Source organism: Pogona vitticeps, chromosome 1, assembly GCF_051106095.1.
Source record: "Pogona vitticeps strain Pit_001003342236 chromosome 1, PviZW2.1, whole genome shotgun sequence".
In the NCBI taxonomy this organism is placed as follows: domain Eukaryota; kingdom Metazoa; phylum Chordata; class Lepidosauria; order Squamata; family Agamidae; genus Pogona; species Pogona vitticeps.
In genome coordinates, this window is record NC_135783.1 from 173,603,605 (window position 1) to 173,615,372 (window position 11,768).

The window sequence follows — 11,768 nt, forward strand, 5'->3', positions numbered from 1 at the left end:
CCCAAAGTCATCTGTTCATGTGGTTGTTTTTCAAAGTAATTAGTTGGTCTCTTGTTTCTCAGAAACAACTAAAAGAGTGCACAATTACTTAAAATGCATCTGGTTGCTGCAAGCCACTGGCCTACAGTACAAAATGTATGTAACACAGCATGAAAATAAATATGGACACACAGAAAAGTATAATCGTAGGGTCAGTACACTAAAGAAAATAATGCCTTACTGAATCATAGTCATGATGCAATTAGGTTACTTTTGGTTATTGGGTGTAAATAATTACTGTACAATAATTCATTGTCTCCAACTAGTACTTCAAAGGTCTGGTGAATGTCCAGGCAGAACAAAGTGTGTGATCTTTCACAAATTTGGTGGCATGTAACAAGACAAATCCTATTAAATTCTATGGCTGCTGGCAATATTCTTATGGAGGAAAGAGGATCTGAATCCAAGCCTGCATGTTAACGTTTCCCTAAATAATGGAAATACTTGAAGTTGCATCTGATGGACAACATTTTGTTCATTCCTACTTGACAGCATGCTAAGGACAATATGTAAGTGCTTTTGCTTTAAGTTCCTGGGCTGTAGATTATGGTTGCTAGGTATCCTGAGGCTCAGATCCCTAAAAGGCATAGGCAACACAGTAAGGGAATTAAGGAGACAGTGCCTGGACTTAAGTGGATGGTGGAGCCTCATTGGCCATCTGTGGTGGTGAGGCACCAGGTGGCACTTGGCTTTGGATGAAGTCTGAGAGACAGAATGGGGTGAACACTTCATGTTGAACTGTTGATCAAAGAATCATAGCAATGTGAAGGTGAAAGAGAACCCCGAATGCTATCATTGTCTAACTTCCTGTTGATACAGAAAATCCAAAATTAAAGCATCTCTGACAGCCAGCCATCTAATCTTAAAAACGTGTAGTGGAGGACAGATCATTCCATAGTTCAGTAGTTCTTACTGTCAGAAATGTCTTTTTAATCTTAAATCAAAACTTTCTTTCTTGTCATTTCTGTCACTAAGCCTGGCTCCTGCTATTTAGAACCACGGAAAACCATCTAGTTCCATTCATGACACTGCGCATCAAATACTTGAAGACTGCACCATATCACATTTCAGTGGGCTCTTCTTCAAGCTCTTGATTGTCCTCTGGATATATTCCAATTTCTCAATAGCCTTCTTAATCTCTGGTGCTCAGAGCTTGTTACAGTATTGAAGGAAAGAGCTGATGAAAGCAAAGGAGAGCAGTAGGTAGTATTACTTCCCTCGGATGTTCTAATTCTGTAGATGCCACCCAGAATTGGATTATCTCACCTTGCTGCCACATCACAGCTGTTGATCCATATTTAACTTGTGGTCTCCTAAGATCCCTAAATCCTTTTCACAAATCAAACAGAACATAGTATGTTCATCTCTTTAATTTTCTCTTTTCACTCTGATCTTCTATAATTTCTCCTTGAGAACTAAAGACACTCAATCCCTTGAAATGTCAGGTGGAACACTTGAGACCCTTCCCCCTCTTATAAAGATCTAAGCTGCAACTGTTAAGAGTGTCTGTGGGAAGGCACTTATTTTAAATGGTTAATAGTATTTTTATTTGTCCGTACATTCTGAATGTTCTCATAAAAACACATTCCCCCAGGACACAATCTTGTTCTTAACTGATTTCTCTTTCCAGAACCTAGCCTCCTGGTTGAAAATCTTCCCTGTTATTAACTGAAACATCAGTTTTCTCCAACATGATGGGCATTTTAATTTACTGGTGCTATCAACACCTGAGATCCACAGAATGATAGTGAGGAGAAGACACATTTCAAAGAATCTTGGCTGAAAATTATCTCACATGTATATATATTTTTCTTTATAGCTTGATTAATCTGAAAATTATACCATTAAGCTGCAAGACGATCAAATGTCAAATATAACTACAAGGTCAAAATTGGTCATATCTGAATTTCCATGGTAAACACAATGCCTTCATGTGGTGTGTTGGTTTATACAACCCTAATTGGCCTCTGTTTATAGTAGGTGGTGGCTTTGCTGGCAGTGGACCAATGGACTCAGCACAGGAACTATCAAGGGAGGTGCCCTTGCTGTGTATCCCTGTGGTTGTCTGGCATGAAAACAGATTTGATTAATGTGGGAACATTAAGTACTTGTGCCCTGTGGGGAGAGTGGAGAAGGGGAAGAAATATATCCTTTGCCTTTAGCAGCAATTTGATGGGTTCCTGTTAAAATATGGTAATACTAACCTTTCTGTTAAATTACAAGAAAGCCAGATACAAGGCTAATTTCTGCATGATAGCTTTTGTCTCCTTACGTGTTTTGTTGATTTAAAAAAGATCCAAAACTAAAAAAAAAAAAAGCAAAACCATTTCCCCTCATAAGAAGGAAGATTATTTTTTTAAAAAAAACACTCCATTCATTATAGCTGTAGGTGGAACGTGCAGATCACGTGCTTTACATGGGGTTCTATGCAATTTACAGGCCGGAATCCACATACTGGCCTCTGACACTGGAGATTTGACTTGCCAGGGATAATGCCAGGTGAGGGGACAGGCTTGCAAATCATCCATTTCAATAACCAACAGACAGACCAGGTATCACCTGAAATAAAGTATTTGCACCTCCTACCCCAACAATTCTGGGAGTAGTCAAAGTCTGCACCCCCATGTACTCCGGAAGCCAAACCAAATACTGTACCATGATGGCAGGTAGTTATAAACGTAACCACATTGTGTTCGTGTTTCTGCCTGATTCCACTAAACACTGTGTGTAGATAAGCAGACAAACAGGCACAAGCATTTATATTAGACAAGGCAAAGGTGAGTAAAAGAATCTGGCTCTTCCATCCATGCCTAACTGGTCACTGTGCTTCTTGACATGAAGAATTTCCAGTTCAACATAATAGGTGTGATATCAGCAGAAAAGTATTAATTTGCTTGGGAAATAATAATCTGCACAGCCATAGTTCCAAGCATAGGATCTATGCATGCTATTGTTAAGTGCAGTCAAGTTAGAACCATCTTACAGTGACCCTTACAGGGTTTTTAAGGTAAGTGAGATACTTAAGGAGTGGCTTTACCAATTCCACTCCCCCAGTGAGCTTCTGAAGCTGACCAAGGATTTGAATCCAGGCCTCCTGAGTCCTTCGTCCATTACTCTTATCTGCTACACCACATTGGGTATCATGCATATTATCAGGTTAAATTAATTACATTGTGCTCATTCATTTGCTCTAAGTCAAGTAAGACCTGGATCAAAGTAATCCAGTAAAAGTAATACAAAGTAAAATAACCCTGCTAATTATCTGAAAAGCAGACCATGTTCTAGTCAACCTGAAAGCAATACTGTCATCATATGCATGTTTATTCTGCCCCTTTGGACAAGGATTGGGAGTTTATTTTAGTCCCTGTCAAAGCAGGAAATAGAACAATTCTCCCCATGAAGTTAACTGAAGACATGGCAGCAGGTGCCCAACTGAAAATACCTTTTATGGGAGTTCAAAGGTTTCCTAGATCTGGAGATAACTACTGGATGCCTGAAGGTATTTCCAAAACAAGAAAATGTTACTAGATCAGACTACCATGGGGGAAGAATATCAGTTAGACTTATTTACTATTTATATATTTATTACATTTATAACCCACTTTTCCACTAAAAATGGTGCTCAAGGCAGCTTACAAACTTCTGAAAATAATAAAAGCAGGTAAAACCACAGTTAGATCAAATATCTATACCATTTGACAATTGAGAGAGACAGAGGCAGATGATGGAGCTATGTAAATTCTGTACATCCTATAGCCATACAGCTTTAAATATGTCCAGCTTCATTTGACCCTGGAAGCCAAGCTAAGTGGCATTTGGTAAGTCTCCTATATAGCAGCTAAGTTATGGTTAGGCCATCAGTATTCATTCATTCATTCATTCATTCATTTTCTGCTCCCTGACTATGGATATGACAGGCTTTCATAGCCGCCAAGTTCATCTCTAAATGGTGTTCATTTTTATACTGGTGGGAAAATTAACTTCAGAAACCAAATAAAATTTTATTGTGTTTTTATTGTCATCTGGGTGGACCCAAGGAAATCAGAGCAAGTAGCTCAAGTATTTAGTAGTGTCAGACCTTGGACTCTGAATTATAGGTGGTAGGTTAACCAACTTTTCAGCTTGGAACAGGATAATAAAGCCTGCACCAAAAACTAAAGGCTTGCCAAAATTAACATGTTTTCTGTTTGCTGCAATGCAGGGCAGGCAGTCTGTGAATGCTGACCACAGATGGGCATTAGGACTTGTGTCACTCTTGCCTAAAAACAACTGAAGAGCTGAAGAAAGGATTTCCATTCCCTTGATTTGTTACTATAACACAGTTAGCCGTTACCCATTGTCTAATTTATCAACTGCAACAAATTTAGATTTATTACACTGGTATCTCATTGAGTTACTATCACAACTACATTATATATAGATTTTTATAAATCAGCTGAGGCCAGATGAAAAGGGAGGTGCAGTGGGCTCTGTTCCTTAGGAGCTAGCCTGATGGTCTATGCTACTCCATGGTTGCTATGCTTACCCTTGAGTTAAACTACTTCTTGTAGGGTCTCAAGCTAGCTAGATTGTGAGCCACAGTTACTATTGGGCCAGCATTTGCTCTGCTGCTCTTCCTTCTACTGAGTGCTAGTTCTTCTTCCCCTTGGCAGCCCCTAGCCAAAACCCTGGAGGGAGGCAACCTCCTCTGCTTAGTTCAAGGGGTCCTCCTATCTCTCGATATACTGTCATTGTCTCTTACTCATTCTTGCTCCAGCAGACATTTCTGTAGCTCCATTGGTTCTATCCATGTAAAAACATCATCTTGGAAATTAACAGTATGTGACATGGAAGAACAAAGTACTGTAATGGAGTACTCCAAAGTTCCTCTCCCCTGAGCTTGCCTCAGAAGGGGCTTGTGCCCCTTCTTTGAAGGGAAAAGAGCTGAGGTTTGGGAAGCACTGGCCACATAAATTGCTCATGTAAGGGGTTATTTAATATTAGAACAGAACTCCATGGATAATGTAACATATAGTTTGTCTGAGCAACACATGGCAGTCTGGAATAGGGAGAAGGACAAAGCCTTCTCTTTTCCAAGCCACATAAGTTTTTTTTTTAAGAGTTAAAAAAACTGAAATAGAGCTTACTTCTGAAATGAAATGGGTGTCAAAAAGCATTATTGGATGGCAAGGTGTTAATATTAATCCAGGGAGAAGAGTTAATTTCTCTGTTACCCTTATCTCTTCTGAAAGCAAATAAAATAAGTGAAAATTTTAAATTGCTTCTGGTCCCCAAAATGAATCTAGAGAGCTCTCCATTTCCCCCATAACTCAACAACATTCCCTTCCCATGCAAAGAGCTTCCTTTTCTCTCTTGATAAGTGTGCCGCCACAGTTCATACATCTAATGTACGCTGTTGATTAATGTTGGCTGCCAAAATAAAAGTTATAAATTAGATCCTGATGCTTGGCCTGGGATTCCTTTTTGGCCAAAACATTTCTAAATCGTTGAGAAATGAGTTGCATAAAGATACATCAATGCCTGCTAACGTGAGATTGTTTTCCCCAAGCACAATCAAGAATATAATTTATGTTTCTCCCGTTTTAGAGTTGTCGTTATTTACAGATGTTGGAGCTTTTTTCCTTCCACAATCTGTAAACAAATTTTGTTGATAGAAGAATATGTTTCTATTGGCGAGATCCCCTTCTCTCCCCAACTGACCTCAAATGGCAATGTTTTATCATGGGGGGAGGGAGGGAATGAGTTCACCCCACCCAGTCACATAGCTTGTGCTTGCCATGGCTTGAATCCTGGTACCCAGAGGGAGAGCATATGGGATTAGCCCCTATTTCCTCTTTTCCTTTGCTTTGCTTTGCATCAGTTGGTTAGTGTCTATCATGCCTATCATTACAATTCCCCTGCACTTCCTGCTCCACTTGGTGACTTCTTCTACATGGTTTTAAAATTTCTTTTCCTTAATAATACCTATTCAGCCATTAATGCATGGGAAACCACTCATTCTACACATTAATTGCCTTCATTAATTCAATTGTAGTTTTTGAGTCACTTGTGCTACATATCAGAAAAACAAAACAATACAAAAACAGAAAAACAACAGACAAATATCTTCAAATACCGGTGACCTCACTGGGTTATTTTACTTTTTTTACTTTTTTTTTTTTTAAGCAAATGTGGTTACATTACATTTAACTTTGTGTTATGCTAGATAAGACTTGGGAGGACTCTGGTGTGTGCAAAGTGAGAAGCACATCTGTTAAAAAATTTCCCAATTTCTAGCAAGGAAAACTAACACAGGCATGGAAATCTCTCTGAGCAAGACAGGTTTCTCACCAAGCATGTCATGAGAGCACACATAAGGAAATAACTTGGAAGGAGCATCTACATGAAAGTTCTGGATGTGCAGAACCCCAGATGGAATAGCATCATGAGCTGTGTATTATTTTTAGTAATGCTGCCTGTGGAAAGTTTAAGTTCAAGACAGAGCAGCCAATGTTGGGTTAGATAAAACATTTTCTGACTCACTGTAAGGTTTTCATATATCAGTAATGCATATGTTATGACAATGGTACCCTTTTCTTAGACAAAAAACAAAAATGAAGAAACGAGACAAAAATGTTGTGGCACCTCAGAGACTAACTGCTGTGTTTTAATGTGAGCTCTCATGGATCAAATCCATTGCCTCAGAAATAAGACTGAGACTATATGACTGTCATATTTATACATGGCCCCATCCATGATCAAGTGGAGATACAGACAGTGAACAAAGTAACCGTGATTTGTTGGTAAAAGAATAAGCTATCAGGCTGTGGACTTGTTCTGCACATTTTCACATTAGAATATAGCAGTTAGTCTTTAGGGTGCCAAAACATCTTGTTCTTCTGGGTTTTTTTCTTTCTTTCTGATCTGCTAACATTTTTTCCTGATCTGCTTATTAAAAACCTACAGCTATTCTCTCTTAGTTACCCTGAGCTCTTATGATGCCCCCTTTTCATTAACTATTTAGTTTTGTGATCAGCTAGACGACATCTAGAAGTATTCCAAGAACTTTATGACTAATTTTCAGAGACAACAAAGGAGAAAAGCCTTGGACTTTCCCCCTTTTTAGGTAAAATGAGAACAAAATGAACAAAGAGAGCAGCCATAGTGCATGCACAGATAACAGCAAAGCAAAGCAAAAAGCAAAGTGTGCTGCTTATATTCCGCCCCATAGTGCTTCAAGCACTCTCTGGGCAGTTTACAAGTTAATGATGCAGGCGACACATTGCCCCCCCCCCCAGCGAGCTGGGTACTCATTTTACCGACCTCGTAAGGATAGAAGGCTGAGTCAACCTTGAGCCGGTTACCTGGGATTGAACCCTGGGTCATGAGCAGAGTTTTGCCTGCAGTACAGCAGTTTAACCACTGCGCCACGAGGCTCAGTCTATATTTTTTATATGGCATTGGCTCTATTTAGCAAGCTGCGCAGTTCCAGGATGCCCCCAGAAGAAGGGAAGGGTAAATCACTCTTGAGTTCTCTCCACCTATAGAACCCTTTGTCTTTTTCACTATTGAGCACACTCTATAGCTACTGATATTGGGATTTGGCCATTAAAATCCCTGCAGAATCTCCCTACCTTGCCAGCTTGTCATGCACCTGACATTTCACAATGATTGCTGGAATATTGGTCCTGAAAACGGGAGATGCCAGGGACTGATAGAACTACAGGACTTGTTGCATTTAAAGCAACCCCCACTCTGCAAGCTGAAAACCACCCCCCACCACCTTCACTTTCTACAGTTAGTGAATTAGCTTGTATTCTCTCTCTCTCTTTCTCTCTCTGTGTCTGCGTTTGTGTAGGGTAAAACCCAAGTAATACTGTATGGATTGTGGTTGGAATCCTTGGCTTTCCCTCCCCCCCCCAAAAAAAAAACAGAGTAGAATTTATTTTGGAAATAAAAAGTCAGAACTTGAAGATGAACAAACAATAGGAAAATTATTTAATATTGAGAGAATAAATAAATCTCATGTTGTCAGTGAAAATTGCACCTGACTGTCGTTGTCTCCTCCTGCATGCCTTACAGTCTCTCCTCACACTCCTTCAGCTGTTTTTATATTCCCCCTTCTTTTGCCTTCTCTGCCTCATCTCTCCACTAACTAACCCCTTTCTGGGTCTAGGTGTACCTTGGTTTAATACTAAAATCCATGCCATGATGCCCTATCTTTAAAAGGCCAACTACACTGGCACAGGATTAGATATCTGCGCAATCCGGACAGTCCTTTCTTCAGGCAAACGTGTCCCAAAATACAGGCCACAGAAAAAAACAGAGAGAATGAACTTCAACTAAAAAAACCACAACTTCACATAAATGCCTTGTGGTGATTTGAGGAGAAGGGCAGAATCTCAAAACAGGTGAATCAAGTGTTAGGCTTCATCCTACATGATCCTGAAACCTTCTAGGAAAGGCAACATAAGGCAGTACATCCATTTTGAAAAACAGCCCTTTGAAAATGCACAACTGCCTACATATCACAGTCCCTTTTGCAGGCAGAGAGGAAAGAGGCTTGTCTGGGCTGGAGCAGATTTTAGAGACCGAATCAGGCAACAGAAAACAACTGGGGGAGCTTTTCCCTCAGCTGCAGGGGAAGAACCCACAAAAAGGAAAGTCCCAGTTTCAGGTGCAAAAGGCCGTTTTGCATCAGGACTGCCTGAACAGGAGGACTCAGCAGGGGCAGAACATTGCCTAGCTGGGGTAGGGGTGATGTGAGAGGGGCCCATGTGTATCTGCAGGACCACACAGGAGCATTCATTGCTCAGATGAAACATATGCTGGTGTGGTCTTAAGTGACTAGATAGGCGGGATATAAATAAAATAAAATAAAATAAAATAAAATAAAATAAAATAAAATAAATAAATAAAGAAAGAAAGAAAGAAAGAAAGAAAGAAAGAAAGAAAGAAAGAAAGAAAGAAAGAAAGAAAGAAAGAAAGAAAGAAAGCACATGCTGTCCCTTGGAGCAAAATGGGCTCATGGTGTCCATTGTCACCGCAATGCTAGTAAAAGATTGCAAGCCAAACACCAAGTTCTGATACAAATCAATGAGATCCACTGCGATGTAAACAGCTTTTAAGATTCCAGCTGTACCTTAGGCCAAGCTGCACATGGTGCTACATGCATCACATAACATACAAGCTGTACATTGAGTTAAGTAACTCCTGTATCTACTGAAAGATGTATATGGGTAAACGAATAAATACATTATTACAATCTAAATGTACCGGTAATTTTCCTCTTCATAGGCATGCTGTACATTTGTATGTGTGTGAGAGATCAGAAGGAGGATCCCCTGAGGGTGAAACACACCCTCTCCCCAGCTTCCTGGTTGCCGCTGATATTAGGCACAGGTATTTGCATGCTGAGCCCATTCATCTTGAGAGCTCCTGTACTTAATAAGCCAAGTTGCCAATTCTTTTCATGGCCTAAAAAGAGAGTGGTAACTAAGCATTAAAAAACTCCATCCAGGAATGTTCCACATAAAGCGCTGAGAACAGAAGCAGCACTGGAAAAAAGGGAGAAAAAGCCAAGCTTTAGATCTTCACAATTTTAAGTCTGAAATTTAATGCAAGATGGAAGCAGGTTGAAAGATTGACCAACCACCTTGATCTATGATGTGAGGGGTCTGAGAGGAAAAAGCAGAGGACCACTTTAGACAGCAGAATCTCTCCTCCAGAATTAGATTTCACCTGCCTGCTGACAATAAATTAGGAGGAGCCAATAACTTAAAGTTAGAAATCCACACTTTAAACATCTTGGAAGAGGAAGAGCCACCTTTCACGGCCCGAGATGGCTGTCTAGGATAGCCTCCAGACCCCATGCAGGGGTCTCTCCATAAGCACAGCTATTTTTTCTTTTTACTCCACCCACCCTGGGCTAAACCGCCAACTCAGTGCCCAGCTTCTGTTCTTAGAATACATTGGTCCCTGGCTGGACCTCCCATTTGTATACAAATAGAAACTGGCTCCCTCTTGCTTTTTCAAAGTGGTAAAGAAAGGTACAATTTCAGTCCTCACACGGCGAGCGTTAAAGAAAAGAAAAAGAAAAACAGCTGCTCTCGGCTTTAGCAAAGCATGCCAATTGCATTTGTGATTTTATTTCAGGTTGTCCTTGGACTGGCTAGGTCCATATTCACACTGATGTCATTACGAAGAGATGCCAAAAAGAAAAAAGAGGTTCAAAAGTTTGAAAAAACAATTCACAAAAGAATGCAGGACTGCTTTTGCCTGGACTGGATCAAGATTAGAGACAGAGTATATTGATGTTAAAATTCAAAACTATCTATGGCTAAGGGTCAAACTACCCTGGAGACTTAATGGGTCACTTGAAAGGATGTCTTTTAAAAAAACTTTAAACACCAGCTGCAGAGAGTTTCAGTTAGGATTGGGACTGGGGCACCCAGGAAACGTAATCCTGTCCTCCCTTGCAATGATCCCCCTCTTTCCCCAAAGCAGTCCCTTCCTCAGATCTGCTCTTAGCTCTGGGTGAGAAGCTCATTTCCGCCTCAGAGGGAGCTTTCCTCCCCCTGGAGCCCAAGGCAGGCCGGGTGAACCTAATTTTCATTGGGACTGGAAGAAAGAAGCCCTTACTTCCCCTAGACTGCTAATCAGTCTAGAAATTGATTAACATCCCGGGCCCTGTCCCACCCCAGGCCGCTTGTATGTTGTGTAACGCACGTAGCACCACGTGCGGCTTGGCCTGAAGTACGGCTGGAATCTTGAAAGCTGTTTACATAGCAGTGGATCTCATTGATCTGTATCACAACTTGATTGCAGAGAGGGATTTTCTGAACATCTTCACTCAACAACAAGGACTACATTTACTTTCTAAACGGATGAAGACTCTCATTCAGCTCTCCGTGCTAGTACGTATTCTGATTTCTGAACTGTGTTGCAAGAAAAGAAATTCTCCATCCCCTTCTGATTTAAATAATATCTTGTAGAGGAGCACCAGCAGGTCTTGGATCTGTTCCTGGACTTCTTACCTACATGTAATAGTCATCCCATCTATTTATACACAGTTTTAAGCAGCAGCAGCTTCTGTTCACAGGCTGTGACATTATATTCTGTTTTTTACTGCCAAATTCTTCTTGATCAACCATTGGTTTGAAGAATTTCCCCCCCTCAAAAAATATCCTGTGCATATGAGAGATGTCTCATTACAAATTAATTGAGGTCAGATGTCTGTGCCCATTAAGCACTGATGACCTTCAAACTGCACAGATGATTAATTCTTGTTTCCAAGCGAAACAACAATGTCAGATTAAGTCACATTTGTGGTTTGTGGGAGGGAGGGAGGCCAGATGATATTGTAGCATACAGTCACAGCAGTGTCGTAGGGGTTCTGCTCCACTGCCAAATTTTGAATCCATTTCTTCATTTCAAGACAGACTCTTCAAGTGCTGCGATGTACGTAAACTGTCAGGCAGAGTCAGTGGTGTGGCAGAAAGTCAGATACAACGAGCGGCTCAGGCTTAGTCCAACTCTCACTTCAAGTTTCTAGGGAAAAAAATCATTTAATCCTGAGCCACATTTTAAAATCATTGTCCTGACATTTAAAGCTCTGCATTTTTCTGTCCCAGTTATTCAGTAGAGCTGGTGATATAGTGTATTCCTCTTAAGAAGTCTCAGTCCACAGAATCCTTTTTGACACCGAGTGAGCAATGAAGAAGCCACATTAGAAGGACATTCAGAATTAA